Source organism: Plecotus auritus (assembly GCF_963455305.1).
Source record: "Plecotus auritus genome assembly, chromosome: 3".
NCBI lineage: Eukaryota > Metazoa > Chordata > Mammalia > Chiroptera > Vespertilionidae > Plecotus > Plecotus auritus.
The window spans coordinates 156,358,237-156,381,552 of record NC_137772.1 but is presented as its reverse complement, the minus strand read 5'-3'; the positions used below and the strand labels follow the sequence as shown (position 1 = coordinate 156,381,552).

General features: G+C 42.2%; 1 pseudogene across 1 annotated transcript; it reads left to right on the top strand.

The window, feature by feature from the left end:
* Positions 1–21,066: 21,066 nt before the first annotated feature.
* On the top strand, positions 21,067–21,481 carry LOC308244210 (ATP synthase F(0) complex subunit C2, mitochondrial-like; annotated as a pseudogene). Its single transcript has one exon. The product of its transcript is annotated as an ATP synthase F(0) complex subunit C2, mitochondrial-like (transcript).
* The last annotated feature ends 1,835 nt before the right edge of the window (positions 21,482–23,316 follow it).

The window sequence follows — 23,316 nt, the reverse complement described above, 5'->3', positions numbered from 1 at the left end:
GAGGTGCTCACAGTGGTCATTGTTCCTGTGCTGGGGCCTCCCCAGTTGCAAGGATGACTGGCAGCCATTTCTGTTTACTCCAACCTGGTGATTCCCTAACACCCCGCCCCATCCAATTTACGACCTCACCCAAGCTGCATGCAGCAGCTTTTGCATATGACTGGCCTGTCTTTGCTCAGGCTAAAACCTCTGAAACAAGCTGAAGCTGGGTCAGGGAGCCCAAAATCTATCAATAAAAAGCCCAAGACCCTGTGCCAGCACCAGCCTGCCTTCCTTCACAGTGGGCCTTGTCTAGGCACTGCCAAACCCAATACAAAGGGGAGGAATCTTCAGATATCTCTGTAGCTCCTGCTGAGTGGCCCCAGGCAGTGGTTGACTTTACATCTCCCTGGAGACCCAAGAGCCAGTGTACCCAGTGGTCAGTATCAGACCATACAAGATTACAACTCTTCACATCCATAAGTGACACACTCAAGGGGCAGACTCAGTGAGCACCAAAGCCCCACTGAAACAAGTCCTTCTCCATAAGGGTGTCTCCTACACAGCAGCTCTCCCACTGTAGTCGCAGCTGGTCCCCACAGCCAATTGGCCTGGAGGTCAATTCCTCCCAGTGACACCAACAGCAATCAAGGCTCAACTACAACAAAACTGTGCACACAGCCCACAAAGAGGCGCCTGGAGTGTCCACCTCAGGTGACTGGGGAGGCTGAGCCACTGGGCCCTATAGGACACCTACTACACAAGACCACTCTATCAACGCAAGGACTCTTAGCAGCTCTACCCGATACATAGAAAAAAACACAGGGGGGCAGCCAGAATGCAGAGACAAAGAAACATGTCACAAATGAAAGAAATGGAAGAAAGCAAACTACTGGATATAGAGTTCAAAACCACGGTTACAAGGCTACTCAAGAATCTTCTAAAAACTTCCAAGGAACTTAGTGAGACTTTCAAGGATCTTAGTGAGAATGCTAAAAAAATGGAAAAGGTCCAGTCATAAATTAAGCATATGCTGACTGAAATAAAAAATAATATATAGGGATTCAACAGTAGACTAGAGGATCTCGAGAATCAAATCGATTTGGAATATGAGGAAGCAAAAAACACCCAACCAGAAGAGCAAAAAGAAAAAAGAATCCAAAAATATGAAGATAGTGTAAGGAGCCTCTGGGACAACTTCAAGTGTACTAACATTTAAATTATGGGGGTGCCAGAAGAAGAGAAAGAGCAAGATATTGAAAACCTATTTGAAGAAATAATGACAGAAGACTTCCCCTACCTGGTGAAAGTAGGTCCAGGAAGTACAGAGAGTCCCAAACAAGAGGAACCCAAAGAGGACCACACCAAGACACATCATAATTAAAATGTAAAGGCTAAAAAAAAAATAAAATAAAATAAAAATAAAATAAAATGTAAAGGCTAAAGACAGAGAGAATCTTAAAAGCAGCAAGTAAAAAGCAGTTACTGTGTTTCCCCGAAAATAAAACGTCCTCCGAAAATAAGACCTACTTACAGGTTTCCTTCTGAGTGAAATATAATGCATCCCCCGAAAATAAGGCCCCCAGGATCTGTCTCAGAATGAAAATTAATTTACCGTAAACTGGTCGCTAGGGCCGCCCCGACTGGTGTCTAGCAACCAGTGACGTTATGCGGAGTCCTGACGTCACTGCTGTGTGGAGGCGGAGCGGAGGTCAGAGTGAGCGGTGAGCGCAAGGCGGGAGAGAGGAGGAGACTTTCGCAGATGCGTGTAGAAGAACAGGAGGATTAGAGCGGACAGGACGCGGCGAAGGTGGTGAGTGCTGGTCTGTCTCTGGTGACACTACCTGATGCTCGCAGCCATCTTCATGATAACTGAAGGTTCTCAGTCAGTGGCAGACCCTGCTCCAGCCCAGATCCAGGCCCCAGCAAGCCCAGTGACAGTCCCCAGGCAGGCCCCAGGGGGTAAATGTCTGATAAAGGGGTAGGGGGGATGTCTGGTGAAGGTGTTCAGTGGCACAGGGGTGGGGAGAGGGGGATCACTTAAAATGACACAGGAGGATCAGAGGGGACAATCAAAATGACACAGGAGAATCAGAGGGGACAATCAAAATGACACAGGAGGATCAAAAGGGGTTACTAAAATGGTAATCCCCCCTCTGATTCTCCTGGGCCATTTTGATCCATCCCTCTGATCCCCTCTGTGTCATTTTGAGTGATCCCCCTCCCCCCACCTTGATACCCCAATTCCTTTTTTTTTACCCCTAGAAATGAGCGCAAAAAGAAAAGCTACTCTGTGGAGTACAAGAAAGGAATCGTGGAAGACTCTTGGGGCCAAAATCTTACTGCTTTATGCAAAGAGAAGATGTTGAGTATCCGATTGGTCCGAAAATGGTGAGCAGAGTATGGTAACCTCATTGAACAAGTGGACAAGGGAAATGCTAAAAAGCGCAAGTGTGGATCAGGTCGGCAACCATTATTTTCCGAGCTGGAAGACCTGATCTGTGAATGGGTTGTTGACAGGAGAGCAAAGGCTTTGGTTGTGAATAGGGCTCAGATTCAAGAATTTGCCCTTGCAATGGCACCACAATTTGACATAGCCCCCTAAGACTTCAAAGCATCACAGCACTGGCTGGATAATTTCCTTCAGCGAAGTGAACTGTCTTTAAGAAGATCTACAACATTGTTTAGGTTGGAAGATACTCAAGTTATTAAGCGAGCACTTGCATTCATGTCCTTTATTGATGATGCTGACTTCTCTAAATACAATCTTTCCAACATGATTGCTATGGATGAAACTGCAGTGTTTATGGGCCAATCATCTCAAACAACAATTGAACAGCGGGGTGCCTCCTTAGCGTACATTCCCTCCACTGCTTACGAAAGTGCACGTGTTTCCTGTATTTTGGCAATTCGTCTGGATGGCACTAAAATCCCACCTTTAATCATTTCTAAGGGCAAGAAGGAAAAGATTGAACGTGTTTTGGGCGTTTTTATTCTTGAAACTGAAAAGGCCTGGGCCACACAAGCAGTTATAAGGAAGTGGGTTGATTTAATGCTGCCGCTTGTTATGCGAGGGAGCCAAAGAGGTCTGCTAGTCTGGGATGCAGCCAGCACTCACCGCACTAAAGACATGAAGACATTTCTTCACGAAAGAAAAATAGATCAGATAATGATTCCCGCAGGAATGACGGCCTATCTCCAGACTCTTGATATTGCAATAAACAAGCCATTCAAAGACAATTTGCGCATGGAAATTAATGACTACATTGAAAATAGAATGGAGAGAAATCAGCGTGGAAACTTTGTGAAACCTAAACTGCAAGAAGTTGTGACTTGGGTGAAGAATTCATGGGAGAAAATCACTGACAGTTGCATTGCAAATGCACTGCGAGCAGGCTACCTTGACAAGAAGTACTCATTTAAAGACAGTGCTATTGCTAAACATGAGAGATTTGGTCCACTGATTCTGAAAGAAATGGAGTCACAAGAAATTCACCAGGAAATTCAGGAATTGGATTGTTATGATGATGTTCCAGAAGATGATGACATGATTGTCATTGAATAAATGAGTAAATTCTTGAAACTGTAGGATTCACAGTTAGTCTGGTTTGTGTTGACAACTACCGTACTACCATACCGTATACAGGTAATAAATTTCCTTTATTTTCATTTAACAATAAATGTGTACCGTATTCTTCTTCATGGAAAAATAAGACATCCCCTGAAAATAAGACCTAGCGTGTCTTTGGGGGCAAAAATTAATATAAGACACTGTCTTATTTTCGGGGAAACAGGTAGTTACCCTCAAGGGAGTGACCATATGACTGTCAGCTGATTTCTCAACAGAAACTATGCAGGCCAGAAGGGAGTGGCAAGAAATATTCAAAGTGATGAATAGCAAGGATCTACAACCAAGCAAAAGCTATCATTTAGAATTGAAGGTCAGATGAAGAGCTTTACAGACAAGAAAAAGCTAAAGGATTTCATCACCACAAAACTAATATTATATGAAAGATTGAAGGGTATTCTCTAAGAAGAGGAAGAAGAAGAAAAAGAAAAAGGTAAAAAATATGAACAACAAAATGGCAACAAATACAAATCTATCAACAATTGAATCTAAAAATCAAATGAATAAGAAATCTAATGAACAGAATAAACTGGTGAATAAAATAGAATCAGAGGCATGGAAATGGAAGAGACTGGTGATTTTCAGAGGGAAAGGGGTGTGGGGGGAGTGGGAGGAGATCAAACAAAGATCTTATATGCATGTATGCATTACTTATGGACACAGGCAATAGGATGGCGAAGGCCTGGTGTGGGGCAGGAACTGAGTGGAGGGGGGAAAAAGAGGAACATCTGTAATAATCTCAACAATAAAGATTTTAAAAAATTAGTAAATAGAATTACTAAATTCATCTATAATAATAAAAGCATAATATGCTAATTAGACTGGACGTCCTTCAGGACCAAGGCGGGGCTGCAGCTGTCTCGTCTGTGAGGGAGAGATCCAGGCAGCTGGCCCATGGCTGCAAGGGAGGGATCAAGGCAGCCACTGTGGCTGTGAAGGCCTACTAGCAAGATTGTTTTCAGGAATGCAATGGTATTTGAACATCAGGAAATCTACCAACATAATGCATTGCCATAACAATTAAAGAGTAAAAATCATATGTCGCCATCAATAAATGCCAAAAGGAACCCTAGCAGGTTTGGCTCAGTGGATAAAGCATCGACTCTCAACTGAAGGGTTCCAGGTTTGAATCCGGTCAAGGGCACATACTTCTGTTGCAGGCTTGATCCCCAGCCCTGGTGGGGTGGGGAGAGGTGTGTGTGCAGGAAGCAACCAACTGATGTGTCTCTCTCATACCAATGTTTCTTTCTGTATGTCTTTCCCACTCCCTTCTACTCTCTCTAAAAATCAATAGAAAAATATCCTCGAGTGAGGATAAACAAGTAAATAAATAAATAATTCGTTAATTAAATGCCAAAAGGTTATTTGATGAAATAACAGCCATCCTAATAAAAATCCTAAGTGTTACCTGCATTGGGATTCTCAGGTTCCCCAAGATGGAAATCAAGAGAAACTGTGGAAGACAGCACAGGAGTACAGGGTTCCTGACTAGGCTCTCTGGGAGGTTTTGTTGGGTTGTATTAATAGGCTGGGGATAAGGCCAGCTTGCAAAAAGATTGGGCAGGGCATGAATATTTTTCTGTGTCAGGGTCAGACCAATTCCTCCTGCCTTTGAGTTGCTAGCAACAATCTCTGAGCCTGCTGCTTTGAGGAGAGCAAGCTGGCAGTGTTCCTCACTACCGCCACCCCAGAGAGGTGTAGAGTGGTCAAACCTTATTCCACTGCACATGCAGAACAGTGGTCTCAACATCTGCACTGGGGTAAGTGGTTAGAAAGGAGGTAAGAATAACCACTTTTGCATTTTTCATAGGAAGTGAAGGGGTGGTTGCATTCCTGTGGTCAGCTCATCTGGTGTTTCTTCTGCCTGTCCCCAAGTCCCTATGCTGTCTCATAAATATAAAAGATGTAGAAAGAAACTACCAAAGTATAACCAAAACCATATATTTAAAACTGTGCAAGTAGTATTCTAAATAACAAGCCAAGTAAACAATTTAAATTTAAGTCAGAAACCAGTCATAGAATTACAGTATTACCATCTTTATTTAACAGTAGAGGCCCGGTACACAAAATTCGTGTACTGGGGGCGGTGGGGGGGGGTGTCCCTCAGCCCAGCCTGCACCCTCTCCAATCTGGGACCCCTTGGGGGATGTCCAACTGCCTGTGGGATCGGGCCTAAATGGCAGTTGGACATCCCTCTCACAATCCAGGACTGCTAGCTCCTAACCACTCTCATGCCTGCCTGCCTGATTGTCCCTAACCGCTTCTGCCTGCCAGCATGATCTCCCCCTAACCACTCCCCTGCCAACCTGATTGAAGCATAACTGCTCCCCTGCCAGCCCAATCACCCCCAACTGCCCTCCCCTGCTGGCCCGATTGCCCCCAACTGCCCTCCCCTGTTGGCCTGATGATCCCCAATTGCCCTCCCCTGCTGGCTTGGTCACCTCAACTGCCTCCCCTGCCGACCTGGTCACCTCCAACTGCCCTCCCCTGCCAACCTGATCTTGCCTCCAACTGCCCTCCCCTGCTGGACTGATGGCCCCCAACTGCCCTCCCCTGTCAGTTCGATTGCCCACAACTGCCCTCCCCTTCTGGCCATCTTGTGGTGGCCATCTTGTGGCAGCCATCTTGTGATGACGTGGGGGCCGCCATCTTGTGACAACGTGGGGGTGGCCATCCTGTGATGATTTTGGGGTGGCCATCTTGTGGTGGCCATCTTGTGACGATGTGGGGGCAACCATCTTGTGACGATGTGGGGGTGGCCATCTTGTGATGACATGAGGGCATCATGCAAGGGTGCAAGGACCACCTAGGCTTTTATTAGTATAGATTGTGTTGGAAGTCTTAATAAACACAATAAGATATAAAATTTTTAAAACAACAGTTTAAATGATTTCTTTCTGCTGATGATGACATCATTTACCTAGAAAACCCAAGAGATCCAATAAAATGCTAGTAGAATTACTAAGAGAAATTACTAAGAATTAGCCAAAATATTATGAAAAATAAAAACAATAATGTGAGATTTGTCTTATGAAATTTTAAACATTTAATACAAATACTTTATTCAATCAATATGATATTATAATAGGAAAAGACAAAAAGGTCAATAGAATAGAAAGAAAAAATACTTTTATAAACACATGAACTTAAGTGATAGATTAACTGGAGAGAGGATGGATTTTTGTTTTTATTATAGTAAAAAGCATATAACATTAAATTTACCATCTTAACCACTTTTAAAAAAATACATTTTATTGATTTTTTACATAGAGGAAGGGAGTTAGAAACATCGATCAGCTGCCTCCAGCACACCCCCTACTGGGGATGTGCCTACCACCAAGGTACATGCCCTGGGCCAGAATCAAACCTGGGACTCTTCAGTCCGAAGGCCGTCGCTCTATCCACTGAGCCAAACCAGTCAGGGCTTAACGATTTTTTAAAATGTATTTTTATTGAGAGGAAGGAGAGGAAGAGAAAAATAGAAACATCTATTCTCTCTCAATGATGAGACAGAATTATTACTCAGCTGCCTCCTGCACATCCCACACTGGGGATTGAGCCTGCAACCTAAGCCTGTGCCCTGAATGGGAATCAAACTGTGACCTCCTGGTTCAAAGGTCAATGATCAACCACTGAGCCACACTGGCTAGGCACCATCTTAACCATTTTTAAGTTCAGTAGTGTTAACTGTTGGACAACAGATCTCTAGAACTTTTTCATCTTATGAAACTGAAACTCTATACACACTAATTCCTCCTTCTCCCTCCCTATTCCCCTCAGCCTTTGACAAGCACCTTTCTTCTTCTTTTTTTTAAAATATATTTTTTATTGATTTTTTTACAGAGAGGAAGGGAGAGGGATAGAGCGTTAGAAACATCGATGAGAGAGAAACATCGATCAGCTGCCTCCTGCACACCCCCTCCTGGGGATGTGCCCACAACCAAGGTACATGCCCTTGACCGGAATCGAACCTGGGACCTTTCAGTCCGCAGGCCGACGCTCTATCCACTGAGCCAAACCGGTTAGGGCACACCTTTCTTCTTTATGTCTCCATGATTTTGACTGTTAGATACTTCATATGAGAGTAATCATGCAGTATTTGTCCTTTTACAATTGGCTTATTTAGCTAAGCATAATGTCTTTGAGGTTCATCCACATTGTAGCATGTGACAGGATTTCCTTCTTTTTTTAAGGCTGCATAACACTTTTTTTTAATGTTTTAAAATTGATTTTGATAGAGAGAGAGAAAAAAGAGAGAGAGAGAGAGAGAAGCATTGATCAGCTACCTCCTGCAGCACCCCAACTGGAGATCAAACCTGCCACTTGGGTATGTGTCCTGACTGGGGAATTGAACCTGTGACCTTTCGGTGCATAGGAAAATGCTCAACCAACTAAGCCACACTGGCCAAGGCATGCTGCATAATATTTCATTGTATGTATATTCTACATTTACTCTCTCTCTCCTTTTTAAAATTTTTATTTATTGATTGTAGGAAGAGAAACACTGATTTGTTGTTCCACCCATTTATGCATTTATAGGTTGATTCTTATATGTGTCCTGACCAGGGATTGAATCCACAACCTTGTTGTATTGGGACGATGCTCTAACCAACTGAACTACCCGGCCAGGATTATTCTGCATTTTCTTTACCTATTACTCTGTCAGTGGACACTCAGGTTACTTCCATCTTGTGGCTATAGCGAATAATGCTACAATGAACACAGACATGCAAATATCTTTTATGATCCTGCTTTGAATTCTTTTGGCTATGTACCTAGACATGTGATTGCTGGAATCATAGGGTAATTAAAAATTTTTTTTGAGGAACCTGCATACTGTTCTCCATAATGGTTGCACCATTTTACATTCCCACAAACAGTGTATGAGAATTACTCTTCTAAAAAATATATATGTTTTTACTGATTTAAGAGAGAGAGAAAGGGAGAGGGGGAGAGAGAGAGAAACATAACATCAATTGGTGGCCTCCCATATGCACCCTGACTGGAGTAACCCACAACCTTGGGTATGTGTCCTGACCGGGAATTGAACCCTCAACCTTTTGGTGTACTGAACGACATGCAACCAACTGAGTCACATTGGCCAGGGTCAGGGTTATCCTTTTAAAGAACATTTATGTCATTAAATCTACTTGAGGATCAGCTTGATCCACTTAAGGCTTATCATTAAGCATTAGTATGGCAGGGCCGGAGAAGTCTTCACTCTGGGCTTTGTATCCTTGCTACTAAGGCCTGACTGTACTGTAGGCTGTACTCAATGCCCTGAGTATGATGCAGCCTCTCTACTGTGATTGATGGGAACAAAAACTCTTCCCTGCCCTGTGTGAACTCCAAGAAATTGCTCTTCTTACTCCTTTCCAGTGGCTATTTCTAAGATTCCTCTCACTCATGGGCAAATCAGTCAGATATTTGAGGGTGCCCTCTACAGTTCTCCAGAAGTCTCTCTCTGTGCTGTGTTCTACTCCCCAGTTCTCTGTCTCAGAAATTCTAGCAGCTTCAACCTCCCAACTCTGATTCTTGCCACCATAACTTTTTTGTAACATTCCTTTAAAAGATTTTGCAGTATTGCCCTTGCCAGGTGGTTCAGTTGTTGGAACATCATATCCCATACATCAAAAGATTACAGGTCTGATTCCTGGTCAGGGCACATACCTAGGTTGGGGCTTCGATCCTCAGTCAGGGCTCATACAGGAGGCAACCGATGAATATTTCTCTCTCTCATTGATATTTCTCTCTCTCTCTCTCCTTTTCTCTCTCTTAAAATCAATTTTTAAAAAATGTCCTGAGGTGAGGATTTAAAAAAATACAAGGTTTTGCAGTATTTCTTTAAAGAGTATTGAATTTTGTTCTGGAAGTTACTTTTGGATCAACTTCATCTTTCTGAGGTTTGAGTGTTCTGACTGGGAGTATTCTGAGTGTTCTAGGTGTGTTTAGGTGGCCTTTGCTGTTGAGCTAGTTTAGTTCCACTACTAAGATGGGACCTCTGAGATTGTTATTGAATGACCCATTTATTCAGTGGGGTCTCATGGGCACTACATTGATCCCAAGGCTGGGTGAGCTCTCAGAATTTCCTGCATTACAGCTGCTCTGTGAATGTTTCTTCTTCAGCAGTTGTTCTTTTTCCAGCCTCATGGAATTTCACCTTTCACACACAAGACTGGAATTGAGTCCAAAAGATTCAGGGGAAGAACACCTATTCACATTTCTGGAGTTTTTTTTCCCCAGCTCTTTTCTCTCCTATTCACTGTCCCACAAATTTTAGCTGTCTTAGCACCCCTGAATTTCAGTCTATCTTCTCATGAGACCTTCTTGCACTGTGGCTGAAAATTGTCCCCAGACAGAAAGCCAGGGCAATTCTAGTGCTCACCTAGTTTGTTTCCCTTTGCTCATAGAACACAGTCCGGTGCTGCCTGGTGTTCAGTTGTTTCATTCCGCGTCCCCTACTTTCTAGATGTTTACAATTAAGGGAAGAGGAGTCCCAGAGCAGCAGAAATATAGCCTTGACTTAATAATCAAACTGATTCTTGCCCTGGTTGGTTTGCTCAGTGGTTAGAGTGTCAGCCCTCAGATCAAGAGTTGTGGGTACTATTCCCAGTCAAGAGCACATACCTCAGCTGTAGGTTCCATCTTTGGTCATGGTTGGGGCATGTGTGGGAGGCAACTAATTGATGTGTTTCTGTCACATTGATGTTTCTCTCTCTCTTTTTCTCTCTCCTCCCTCCTTTCCACTCTATCTAAAAATCAATGGAAAAAAATATCCTCAGGTGAGGACTTTAAAATAATAAAAATAATCATCATCATCATCATCAAACTGATTCTTAATAGCAGTCCCTGATGTTCTTGAACATAAAAGCATCTGAAAATGAATGATGAAAGTTCCTTTGCTTCTAAATTTGGAGAAAATACACGAGGATGGAAGCAGTAAAGATGCTATTAATGCTGTCAAGTTTGTAGTTCACTAGAAGTTGTTTTTCCAATGTAAACCACACCAGGGGCTTTATAGAACATAAAGATGACAAATATTGTTGATTCATTATTTCCACAGAGCATCCAGGGATCCCACTGGGGAAGAAAAAAATGGCCAAGTCTCGGCCAACCTCTACCTCCTTCTTATTCAATCATAATAAATAACGGAGGTCATAAAATCTGTGCCTTTGAGAGATTTTTATTTGTCTGTGTAGAAATGACAACAAGTAATATACTAATTATCAGTAAATGGTTTTCAATTATTCATTGATTGAACAAAATATTTTTAAATGCCTACAATGTGCCAGCCACTATGGTAGGCCATACAAAGATAAGTAAGAAACAATATGTGATGTCAGGGGGCTTATGAGATAGTGAGTAGACAAGTCTTGAACATTTAATTATGATGCATTATATAACCACAAAATAAAAATATATATAGGGTATTATGGGAGCACAGAGAAGACATAGCTAACCCAGTTTAGAGGGTTAATAAAGTCAAATGCAGCAGAGAAGGCCAAACAGATAACTGAGAAATGTCTATTGGATTTTTACAATATGAAGATTATTGTTAACTAGAGGCCCGGTGCACGAAATTTCTGCACTGGGTTAGGGGGTGTCCCTCAGCCCAGCCTGCACCCTCTCCAATCTGGGACCCTTTGAGGGCAGTTGGACATCCCTCTCACAATCCAGGACTGCTTGCCTGCTTGCCTGATTGCTCCTAACCGCTTCTGCCTGCCAGCCTGATCACCCCCTAACCACTCCCCTGCCAGCCTGATCACCCCCTAAACACTCCCCTGCAAGCCCAATTGACGCCTAAGTGCCTTCCCATGATGGCCTGGTCACCCCCAACTGCCCTCCCCTGCTGGTCCGGTCACCCCTAACTTCCCTCCTTTGCCAGCCCGGTCGCCCCAACTGCCCTCCCCTGGCGGCCTGGTCACCCCTAACTTCCCTCCCCTGCTGACCCGGTTGCCCCTAATTGCTCTCCCCTGCAGGCCTGCTCCCCTCCAACTGTCCTCCCCTGCAGGCCTGGTTGTCCCCAACTGTCCTCCCCTGCAGGCCTTGTTCCTCCCAACTGCCCTCCCCTGCTGGCCTGATCGCCCACAACTGCCCTCCCCTGCCGGCCATCTTGTGTCCACATGGGGGCAGCCATCTTTGACCACATGAAGGCGGCCATCTTGTGTGTTGGAGAGATGGTCAATTTGCATATTACTCTTTTATTAGATAGGAGGATTATATCTGAGAAATGCCATGGAAGCCGATGGAGTAGTTTGAGTACTGAAAAAGTGGAGCCAATGCATGAAGACATCTTACCTAAAATGTGGCAACATAGTGTGAGATTAATAGCTGGTGCCATACTACTTATGTTTGGAAGCTGACTCTAATATTTTTTAATATGATCTTGGTCAAGTTACTTAACCTCTCTGTACTTTGGTTTTTCTTATCCATAAATTGGGGATGATGTTAATAGTACCCACCTCATTGCATTGTTATTGGGATTAAATTAGTTAATACATGTAAATAGAAACCTGTACATAGAAAATACCGAATTATTGTAGCCATTCACATTATTATTAGGTAGAAGAGTTGGAAGGTGAAGAACATACCTGTTGACCTAGGTTTTAGTGATCTAGAAGGCAAAGAAAAGTCATTTACAGAACACCTGTTGTGGGTTTAATTAGGACCAAGAATACCAATTAAAAGATAGAGAACAGACTAGATTTAAAAAAAAAAAGCAAGACTCAACTAAATGTTGTCATAAGAAATCCATAGACATAGGTAGATTAAAAATAGAAGTATGAAAAAATATACCATGCAAACACTAATCAAAAGTATGTTATTATAGCTATGTAAATATCAGATACAGTAGACTCAAATAAGAAATAATATAAGGAATAAAGAGGAGTATAATATAATAACTAGTGGCCCAGTGCATGAAATTCATGCACATTAAAAGGGAATTAATTAGAGGAAATATTTTAATATTGCTATTTGCCCTTTCTCTATAATAGAAGTGTCAGAGATGAAAGAAAATTAGTAAAATGTATATAAAAATCTCCCTCCTGTCAGAGTCTCGGGCATGCTGCAGGACCCAGAGTCAAGTCCCCGCCCACCCACACATGCCTCAAAATCACATGAGACACAGACCTGGCCGGCCCCACCCCCATCAAGCCCCACCGGGCGGGAGACGAAGCCTCCTGCTGATCACGCGTAACGACCATTTGCATATTAGCCTTTTATTATTAAGATATGCATTACCGCCAAAACCGGTTTGGCTCAGTGGATAGAGCGTCGGCCTGCGGACTGGGGGGTCCCGGGTTCGATTCCGGTCAAGGGCATGCACCTTGGTTGCGGGCACGTCCTCGGTGGGGGGTGTGCAGGAGGCAGCTGATCGATGTTTCTCTCTCATCGATGTTTCTGACTCTCTAACCCTCTCCCTTCCTCTCTGTAAAAAATCAATAAAATATATTAAAAAAAAAAAAAAAGATATGCATTACCTATGAAAACAGACAATAGGGTGGTGAAGGTCTGGGGCAGGGCAGGAACAGGGTGGAGGGGGCAATGGAGGGAAAAAAAGGAGACATTGTAATATTCTCAACAATAAAGATTTAAAAAAAACCCAAATGGGTGTAGCTGTGTTCCAATAAAACTTTATTTAAAAAGCAGGTGGAGCTAGATTTGGCCTGCAGGCTGTAGTTTGCTGACCTATTTTATTTTATTTTATTTTATTTTATTTTATTATTTTAAAGAATAGTTTATTGATTTTTAGAGAGAGAGAGAAAGGGAATGAGAGAGAGAGAGAGAAAGAGAGAGAGAAACATCAATAGGCCCACAACCGCAGCCTGTGCCCTGATAGGGAATCCGGCAACCTCCTGGTGCAGGGTACGATGCCTAACCAACTGAGCCACACCAGTGAGGGCTGCTGACCCCTTTTAAGTAAGTTTGCATTTCTGCTAGGATATTATCTAAGTCTAAGAACTTCTTTGTTTTGTTTTGTTCATTCTCAGAGTGTTTTGCCCCAAAACAGCATCTAATTTTTATTTCACATGTGCCATATATTTTCCTAAGTCTGAATATAGTAATAATAGTTTTACTTTTAAATTTTTCCCTCCTGCATATTATTTCCTCAAAATTCTGTTTGTTTTTGTTATATTAGAGGTTTTTCTCAAATATTGATGACCCCTGGTTATCTGCTCATGTCTAAGAGATTGAACAGCATAGGGGTTGCCTCTGCAGTGGGGGAGGTGTTGACTGGGGCATGACGAAACTTCCTGGGGAGATGGAAATGTGCTGTATCTTGAGTGAGGTATGGGTTGCCAGGTGTATACAATTGTCAAGAGCCATTATACTGACCACTTAAGACCTTTGCGTTTTCCTACAATTGCTTAAAGAATATAAAAAACGGTTTATGAAAGCAAGCTGCTGAGTAGCCCTATGTGGGCGGGTATGAGGGCTGGTTGACTCAGGGGCTCAATACAGAGAGTTGGGGTTGGGCTGTTTCATTGGGAAATCTCTGATGCCAACCTATTTAGGTATTCTTTTCTTGGTGAGTTGGACTCTGAAAGAGAACTAATACAAACAGGAAAAAACCAAACAATTTGGAGAAAACAGTATGCAGGGAGAAGAAAACAAAAACAAACAGGAAATGAAACAACAGTAACAAAATACTTGTTAATATAGTCAGAGATTGAAGGGAATAAATTCTGGAGTGTCCTGTCTGGAGAGGTTAGCCCTGACTTCACTGTCTGGGAGGCAGAGGGGAGGGGGCCCCAGGTGATGGGACAGGAGGCACGCTTCCCACATTCAGGGTGGAGCAGTCAAATAAGCCACGGGTGGGTCACAGGGCTGCCCCTCCCAGTTGTCCTGCTGTGTCCTGGGTTCAGAGACCCTGTTTTATCCTCTCAGGACAATGAACCTTCTGTCTTTGTTGGGGCGGAGGTGGGGTAGCTGTCCAGCTGTGCGGAGTGGAGAAGGAAATCTGAGGATTAGAGCCCTTTGTAGACCAATCCTCTTGTTTTCAGGCCCAGCTTTGCTCCCACTTCCAGGGATACTTAGTTCATTAACATGGGCACCTTTGGGGGTTTTGTGGGATAACCCCTGTTGCCCCTTCACTTTTCTCACTCCTGGCTTAGGGTTCACTTCAGGGGCAATGTCCTCGGGTTGCTAAGGCATGGACCACATTCATGGCGCTCACTGCCACCACCAGCGCTCCGAGGGCGGGATCTTCCCATATGCCTCACTGGAAACAGCTCGGGGAGGGCGCCTCAGGGCTGGTGGGACTGACGGAAGTGGGGGTGTGGCATGGAGGTGGTGCTGGTGCTTCTGTGAATGGCGCCAAGTGGAGCCTGTAGGTCGAGTTGAAGCAGCGCCTGTGGGCCATCAGGAGCGCTCATAGCTGCCCCGGCCATGTGGGGAGTACAGGCTGCCCTCCACCGGGCCCCGCCTCCCCCAACTCCCCTGTCCCCATCCCCGCTGCCACAAGTCCCCTCCCACTCAAGCCTGCTGTGCTCACAGCCTGGCGTTCGGTAGAGCCTCTGGTCATTTTGGACATTACGGACCTTGACTCTTTATATATATATATATAGATGAGTCAATTCTCCAAGAAGTCATAACAGTCCTAAATGTTTATCTATTTCAAAAAAAGAACTTCAAAATACATGGAAAAAAACCCGGTAGAACTGAAAGGAGAAATAGCCAAATCTACAACTGGAATTGGAGATCTCAACATAGAAGCAGTAGACAGAAAATCAATAAAGGTAGAGAAGGATTAAAAATGGCGGCAGAGTAAGTGGATGCTGCACGGACATGCTCCCAGAAACAAACTGGTATTACAACTAAAATACAGAAAAACTTCCTGAATAATCAATGGAAATCTCGCAGGAGAGAACCCTGACACCCAAGGACCAAAAGTGGAGACCACAATAAGACTGGTAGAAGGAGTGGAGGAGTGAAAGGACTGGCTGGGAACCCACAGACAGCAACTGAAGTCCCAGAGAGATATCTCAGCTGTGGGGGGTTGCCACTGAGAATTCTGGGATCTAATCCCCAAGCTGGGCCCCCCAGCAGAGAGCACCAGAACAGATGAGAGTACCCACATAACATCTGGCTGTGAAAAGCAGCGGGGTGCTGTCTGCCAGAGAGTAACAGCTGAAAATTCAGGCATCCTCTTAAAGGGCCAACACACAAAATTCCCTATGGAGCCAACCACCCTGTGCTCTGGCAGAAGGAGGTTGAAGTGGACTGGAGCTGTTAAAGCAGAAGCCAGGACTGGGGACTCAGGGGATAGAGCTCAGAAGGCAGACACCCCAAGTTTCCTGGACTGAGTCATTCCCTCATGAAGCGGAAGACATCTTTCCCACATAGACATCTGCCTTGCCTGGTGGGAAGAAAGTTGACACACCCTATTGGAAAACACCTTGCTCTGAGGCCACTTAAGAGATTAAAAATCACAATTAGCCTCCAGGCAGAAGCAACTGCCCCACCCTGTTGAAAAAAACTCTAACCATACTGGAGGACGATTGCCTGGGGGGCAAAACAAGTTGGAATCTTATCAGTCTGTAGGCAGAGGAAGTCTCTGGAGGTTTTGAGTCTTTGCCTGACCTAATTAGTCAGAAAGAGCCTTTAACAATGTCCTGCACTAGAGATTGAGAGATGTAGAGGATCTACTTAATAAATAGTCACAAACTCAAACAGAAAGCCAAAATGAGGAGACAAAGAAACAACCCCCAAATGAAAGAACTAGAGAACTCTCCAGAAGAAGAGATAAATAAAGCAGATATAAAAAATTTAACTGAAACAGAGTTCAGAGTAATGATGGTAAAGATGCTCAATAGCATGAATAAAGATATGGTAACTATGAAAAAAGAACAGTCTGAGATAAAGAATGACATAACACAAATAAAGAACACATTGGAAAGAATACACAGCAGATTAGGGAAATCAGTGAATTAGAACACAGAGTTGAAAATATCGCTCAATCAGAAAACCAAAAAGATAAAAACATTAAAAAACAGGAGGACTATGGCGGGGTCTCTCTTTTCTGTGTCCAGCACGGAAAGACAGATGATCTGGTTCTTCAAGTAGAGGGGCTGGGGATTGAGAAATAAAAGAAAGAGACAAGACACAGAGATAGAAGGAAAAAGCTAGGACTGGGTGGACTGCTGCCCTCTTCTGATGGAGAGACAGTGACCCAGAGCCGATGCAGCATGTTTATTTTATACCCCCAAATACCAGGAATTTTCACCAAAAGTCAAACAAAGGAGATTATTTGCATTCTTGAGTAGGCCCGAGTCCTATTAATTCCTGGTGCTTGACTGGATTTACATATACAAAACCCACTCCCCAACACCTGGGCAAAGATAAGAGTCAATGCTGAGAACACATATGCCTTTTTGGTAAGATGTGTAACCAAGACTCGGCTTTGCCTGTCGCCTTGGGTTCAGCTGACAATCATTAAGGAAGAATGCCCATGTGCCTTCCCAGGTGCTCTCTGCAGAGGACAGCTTAAGGGAGCTATGGGACAACATGAAATGTAACAATATTAGAATAACAGGTGTGACAGAAGAGGCAAAAGGGAGAAAGGCATAGAGAAGGTGTTTGAAGAAATAATGGCAGAAAACTTCCCTAACCTGGCAAAGGAAAAAGTCACACAAGTTCAAGAGGCACAGAGAACCCCCAACAAGAAGAACCCAAACAGGCCTACACCCAGACACATCATAATTAAAATGCCAAAAATTAAAGACAAAGAGATAATCTTAAAGGCAGCAAGAGAAAAGAAAACTGTTACCTACAAAGGAGTCCCCATAAGGCTGACACCTGATTTCTCATCAGAAACTCTACAGGCCAGAAGGAAATGGCATGAAGTACTCAAGGTAATGGAAAGCAAGGACCTGAGACCAAGATTATTATATCCAGCAAGGCTACCATTCAAAATAGACGGTCAAATAAAGAGCTTCCCTGACAAAAAAAAAAAAAAGGCTAAAGGAGTACATCACCACCAAGCCAACATTACAAGAAATGCTAAAGGGATTGCTGTAATGAGAAGAAGAAATAGAGAGAGAGAAACCTAGCCATACAGAAATATAATGGCAGTAAATAAGTTCCTATCAATAATAACCCTAAATGTAAATGGATTAAATACTCCAATCAAAAGGCATAGGGTAGCTGAATAGATGCAAAAACATGACCCAAATATATGCTGTCTTCAAGAGACCCAACTGAGAACAAAAGACACACACAGGATAAGAGTGAAGGGATGGAAAAAAATTTTCCATGCAAATGGAAAAGAAAAAAAAAGCTGGAGTAGCAATATTCATATCTGAAAAAATAGACTTTAAAATGAAGACCATCACAAGAGATAACAAAGGTCATTACATAATACTAAAGAGATCAATCCAACAAGAGGATATAACCCTGGTAAACATATATGCGCCCAATATAGGAGCACCTAAATATATAAAAAAAACTTCTAGAGGACTTTAACGGAGAGATCGACAACAATACAGTCATAGTAGGAGACTTTAACACCCCTCTGACTTCACTGGATAGATCTGCCAGACAAAAACTTAGCACGGAAACAGAGACTCTAAAGGACACACTGCATCAGATGGATTTAATTGGCATTTATAGAACATTTCACCCCAACGCAGCAGAATATACATTCTTCTCAAGTGCACATGGATCAATTCACAAAGATAGACCACATGTTAGGACACAAAACAAGTTCAAGAAGATTGAAATCATATCAAGCATCAGATCACAGTGGAATGAAATTAGAAATCAACTATAGTAAAAAACACCCCAAAACATTCAAACGCATGGAGTCTAAATAGCATGTTATTAAACAATGAATGGGTAACCAACGAGATCAAGAAAGAAATAAAAAACTTTCTGGGAACAAATGAACATGAACACACAACAACTCAAAATTTCTGGGACATAGCAAAAGAGGTCCTGAGAGGGAAGTTCATAGCACTACAGGCATACCTCAAAAACCAAGAAAAATCAGCAATAAACTATTTAACCCTACAACTTAAAGAACTAAAAAGAGAACAATAAGAAAAGCCCAGCCAAAACCGGTTTGGCTCAGTGGATAGAGCGTCGGCTTGCAGACTCAGGGGTCCCGGGTTCGATTCCGGTCAAGGGCATGTACCTTGGTTGCGGGCACGTCCCCAGTGGGGGGCGTGCAAGAGGCAGCTGATCGATGTTTCTCTCTCATCGATGTTTCTAACTCTCTATCCCTCCTCTCCCTTCCGCTCTGTAAAAAATCAATAAAATACATTAAAAAAAAAAAAAAAGAAAAGTAAAGCCCAGAGTGAGCAGAAGAAAGGAGATAACAAAGATCAGAGCAGAAATAAATGACATAGAGACTAAAAAAAAAATACAAAGAATCAATGAAACCAAGAGCTGGTTCTTTGAAAGGACAAACAAAAGTGATAAACCACTAGCCAGACTCATCAAGAAAAACAGAGAGGACCCAAATAAATAAAATCAGAAAGGAAAGTGGAGGATTAATCACTGACACCATAGTCATACAAAGGATTGTAAGAAAATACTATGAATAACTATATGCCAACAAGCTGGACAATGTGGATAAAACAGACAAATTCCTAGAAAAATACAATCTCCTAAAATTGAATCAGGAAGAATAAAAAAACCTGAATAGGCCAATAACAACTGATGAAATAGAAGCGGTAATAAAAAAAAAATAAAAAAACTCCCATTAAACAAAAGCCCAGGTGCAGATGGCTTCACAGGGGAATTTTACCAAACATTCAAAGAAGAATTCACACCTATACTCCTCAAACTATTTCAGAAAATCCAAGAGGAAGGAACACTTCCAAACTCTTTTTATGAGGCCAGCATTATCCTAATTCCAAAACCAGATAAAGACACTACAAAGAAAGAGAATTACAGGCCAGTATCCATGATGAACATATGTGCTAAAGTCCTCAACAAAATATTAGCAAATTGCATCCAACAATATATTAAAAAGATAATACACCATGATCAAGTGGGATTTATTCCAGGGGTGCAAGGCTGGTACAATATCTGCAAATCAATAAATGTGATACATCACATAAACAAATTGAGAGACAAAAATCACATAATCATATCAATTGATGCAGAAAAGGCATTTGACAAAATCTAACACCCTTTCCTGATAAAAACTCTCAGCAAGGTGGGAATAGAGGAAGCATATCTCAACATGATAAAGGCCATATACGACAAACCTACAGCCAACATCATACTCAATGGGCAAAAACTAAAACCATTTCCTCTAAGAACAGGAACAAGACCGGGATGCTCACTCTTACCACTCCTGTTCGATATAGTACTGGAAGTGCTAGCCATAGCAATCAGACAAGAAGAAATAAAAGGCATCCAAATTGGAAAAGAAAAAGTAAAATTCTCATTATTTGCAGATGACATGATATTGTACATAGAAAACCCTAAAGACTCCATCAAGAAGCTACTAGACTTAATAAATGAATTTGACAACATAGCAGGATACAAAATTAACACCCAGAAATGTGTGGCTTTTTTATACACCAATAATGAACTCATAGAGAAACTAAAAAACAATCCCATTTACCATTGCAACAACAAAAAATTAAGATACTTAGGAATAAATTTAACTAAGGAAGTAAAAGACCTGTGCTCGTAAAACTACAGAACATTGGAAAAAGAGATAGAGGAAGACATAAACAAATGGAAGAATATACCATGTTCATGGATTGATAGAATCAAAATCATTGAAATGTCTATACTACCCAAAGCAATCTATAGATTCAATGCAATCCCCATTAAGATACCAATGGAATATTTCACAGACCTAGAAGAAACTCTCCAAAATTCATATGGAATATAAAAAGACCCCGAATAGCTGCAGCAATCCTAAAAAAGAAGAATAAAGTTGGAGGGATCACAATACCAGATATCAAGCTATATTACAAAGCCACGGTTCTCAAAACTGCCTGGTACTGGCATAAGAACAGACATAGAGACCAATGGAACAGAACAGAGAACCCAGAATTCAACCCAAGCCATTATGCTCAGTTAATATTTGACAAAGGAGGCAAGTGCATACAAAGGAATCAAGACAGTCTCTTCAATAAATGGTGTTGGGAAAATTGGATGAATACATGCAAAAAAAGAAAATGAAACTAGACCACCAACTTACACCATACACAAAAATAAACTCAAAAAGGATAAAGTACTTAAATGTAAGATGGGAAACCATAAAAATCTTGGAAGACTCCATGGGCAGCAAAATATCAGACATATGTCGGGTAGCAATATCTTTACTGATACAGCTCCTAAGGCAATGTAAACTAAGGAGAAAGTAAACAAATGGGACTACATCAAAATAAAAAGCTTCTGCACAGCAAAAGAAACCATCAACAAAACAACAAGAAAGCCCACTGCAGCTCTGTCTTCTCTGCACTGGGAGCAACTCCCCTCATCCCCTGAAAATGTATGCCTGCACCAAGTTTGTCTCCACCCCCTCTCTGGTTCGGAGCACCTCTCAGCTGAGCAGGTCAATGTCTGCAGTGGTGCTGAAAAGACCAGAGACACTGACAAATGAGAGCCTCAGCAGCTTGGAAGTCCCACGTCCCCTGACCTCACTTATTTCTGGCCGCAGCTTCCAAACCAATGCCATTTCAAGGGACATCGACACAGCAGCCAAGTTCATTGGGGCTGACAGTAGGGGTGGCAGGCTCTGGGGCTGGAATTGGGACTGTGTTTGGGGGCCTCATCATTGGTTATGCCAGGAACCGTTCTCTGAAGCAACAGCTCTTCTCCTACAACATTCTGGGCTTTGCCCTCTCAGAGGCCATGGGTCTCTTTTGCCTGATGGTGGCCTTTCTCATCCTCTTCACCATATGAAGGAGCTGTCTCTACCTCCCATAGTTCTTTTTCCCGTGTCTTGTCTGTCTTGTATGTTCCTTTTCCTATACCTCCCCAGGCAGCCTCGGGAAAGTGGTTGGCTCAGGGTTTGACAGAAGGAAGACAAATAAATACTGTATTAATAAGAAAAAAAAGAAAATGAAAAAGAAAGCCCAATGCATGGGAGAACATATTTGCCAATGTTATCACCAATAAGGGTTTAATCTCCAACATTTACAGGGAACTCATACAACTTAACAAAAGGAAGATAAACAACCCAATCAAAAAATGGGCAACAGACCTAAATAGATACTTATCAAAAGAGGACATAAGTAAGGCCAAGACATGCTCAAAGTCACTATCCGAGAGATGCAAATCAAAACAACAATGAGGTGTCATCTCATACCTGTCAGAATGGCTATCATCAACAAATCAACAAATGACAAGTGCTGGCGAGGATGCAGAGAAAAAGGAACCCTCATGCACTGCTGGTGGGAATGCAGACTGGTGCAGCCACTGTGGAAAACAATATAGAGTTTCCTCAAAATATTAAAAATGGAGCTCCCATTTGACCCAGTAATCCCACTTCTAGGACTATATCCCAAGAAATCAGAAACACCAATCAGAAAGGATATATGCACCCCTATGTTCATAGCAGCACAATTTACCATAGCTAAGATTTGGAAACAGCCTAAGTGCCCATCAGCAGATGAGTGGATTAAAAAACTGTGGTACATCTATAAAATGGAATACTATGCTGCTGTAAAAAAGAAGGAATTCTTACCATTTGCAACAATATGGATGGACTGGAGACCATTATGCTAAGTGAAATAAGCCAGTTGTAGAAAGATAAATATCACATGATCTCACTCATCTGTGGAATATAATGAACAACATAAACTGATAAACCAGAATAGAGCCAGAGGGAAAAAATGTTTTAGAATATAATAGAAGTAATCCTGTTATTTGCAGATTTTTAATATTTCCTACAACTTTTGTGATATTATACTATGTTAGTACAGTTTTGGTAATATTATATTTAAAATATTTTTTCTTAAAATATTAATGTTTATTGCATGTAACAGTATTATACTTAAAATCATTTTTCTTGACATATTAATTTTTATTGCATGTAAAAAAACACTGAAAAAATATATAGAGAAGATCTGAATAATCCCATAGAGAAGATCTGAATAATCCTATAGATTCACTGGACCTAACTTTTATAAAAAAATTGATCCAACAACAGAATGCATCATTTCAAATACACATAGAATATTCACTAGGATAGGCCAGATTCTTGACCATGAGACAAATTGAAAGAATAAAAATTATTCAAAGTATGTTCTTAAACCAAAACAATTAAATTATAAATCAACTGGTGGCATGGTGCACGAAATTTGTGCACATTAAAAGGGAATCAATTAGAGGAAATATTTTAATATTGCTATTTGCCCTTTCTCTATAATAGAAGTGTCAGAGATGAAAGAAAATTAGTAAAATGTATATGAAAATCTTACTCCTGTCAGAGTCTGGGGAGGGCCACAGGACCCAGAGTCAAGTCCCCACCCACCCGCCAGCGCCTCGAAATCACACAAGACCCAGACCTGGCTGGCCCCACCTTCGTCAAGCCCCTCTGGGCAGGGGGCGCAGCCTCAGGTCCCCGGTAAAGCCCCGCCAGGCAGGAGTGCAGCCTGAGGGCCCCCGTCCCAGCCTGGCGCCATGCAGCCTCAGGTCCCTGCTGATTGGTTGTTATGGCATTACGGTGTGATGACCATTTGCATATTAGCTTTTTATTATTATGATGGCAGAAAGATACATGGCAAATCCTCAAA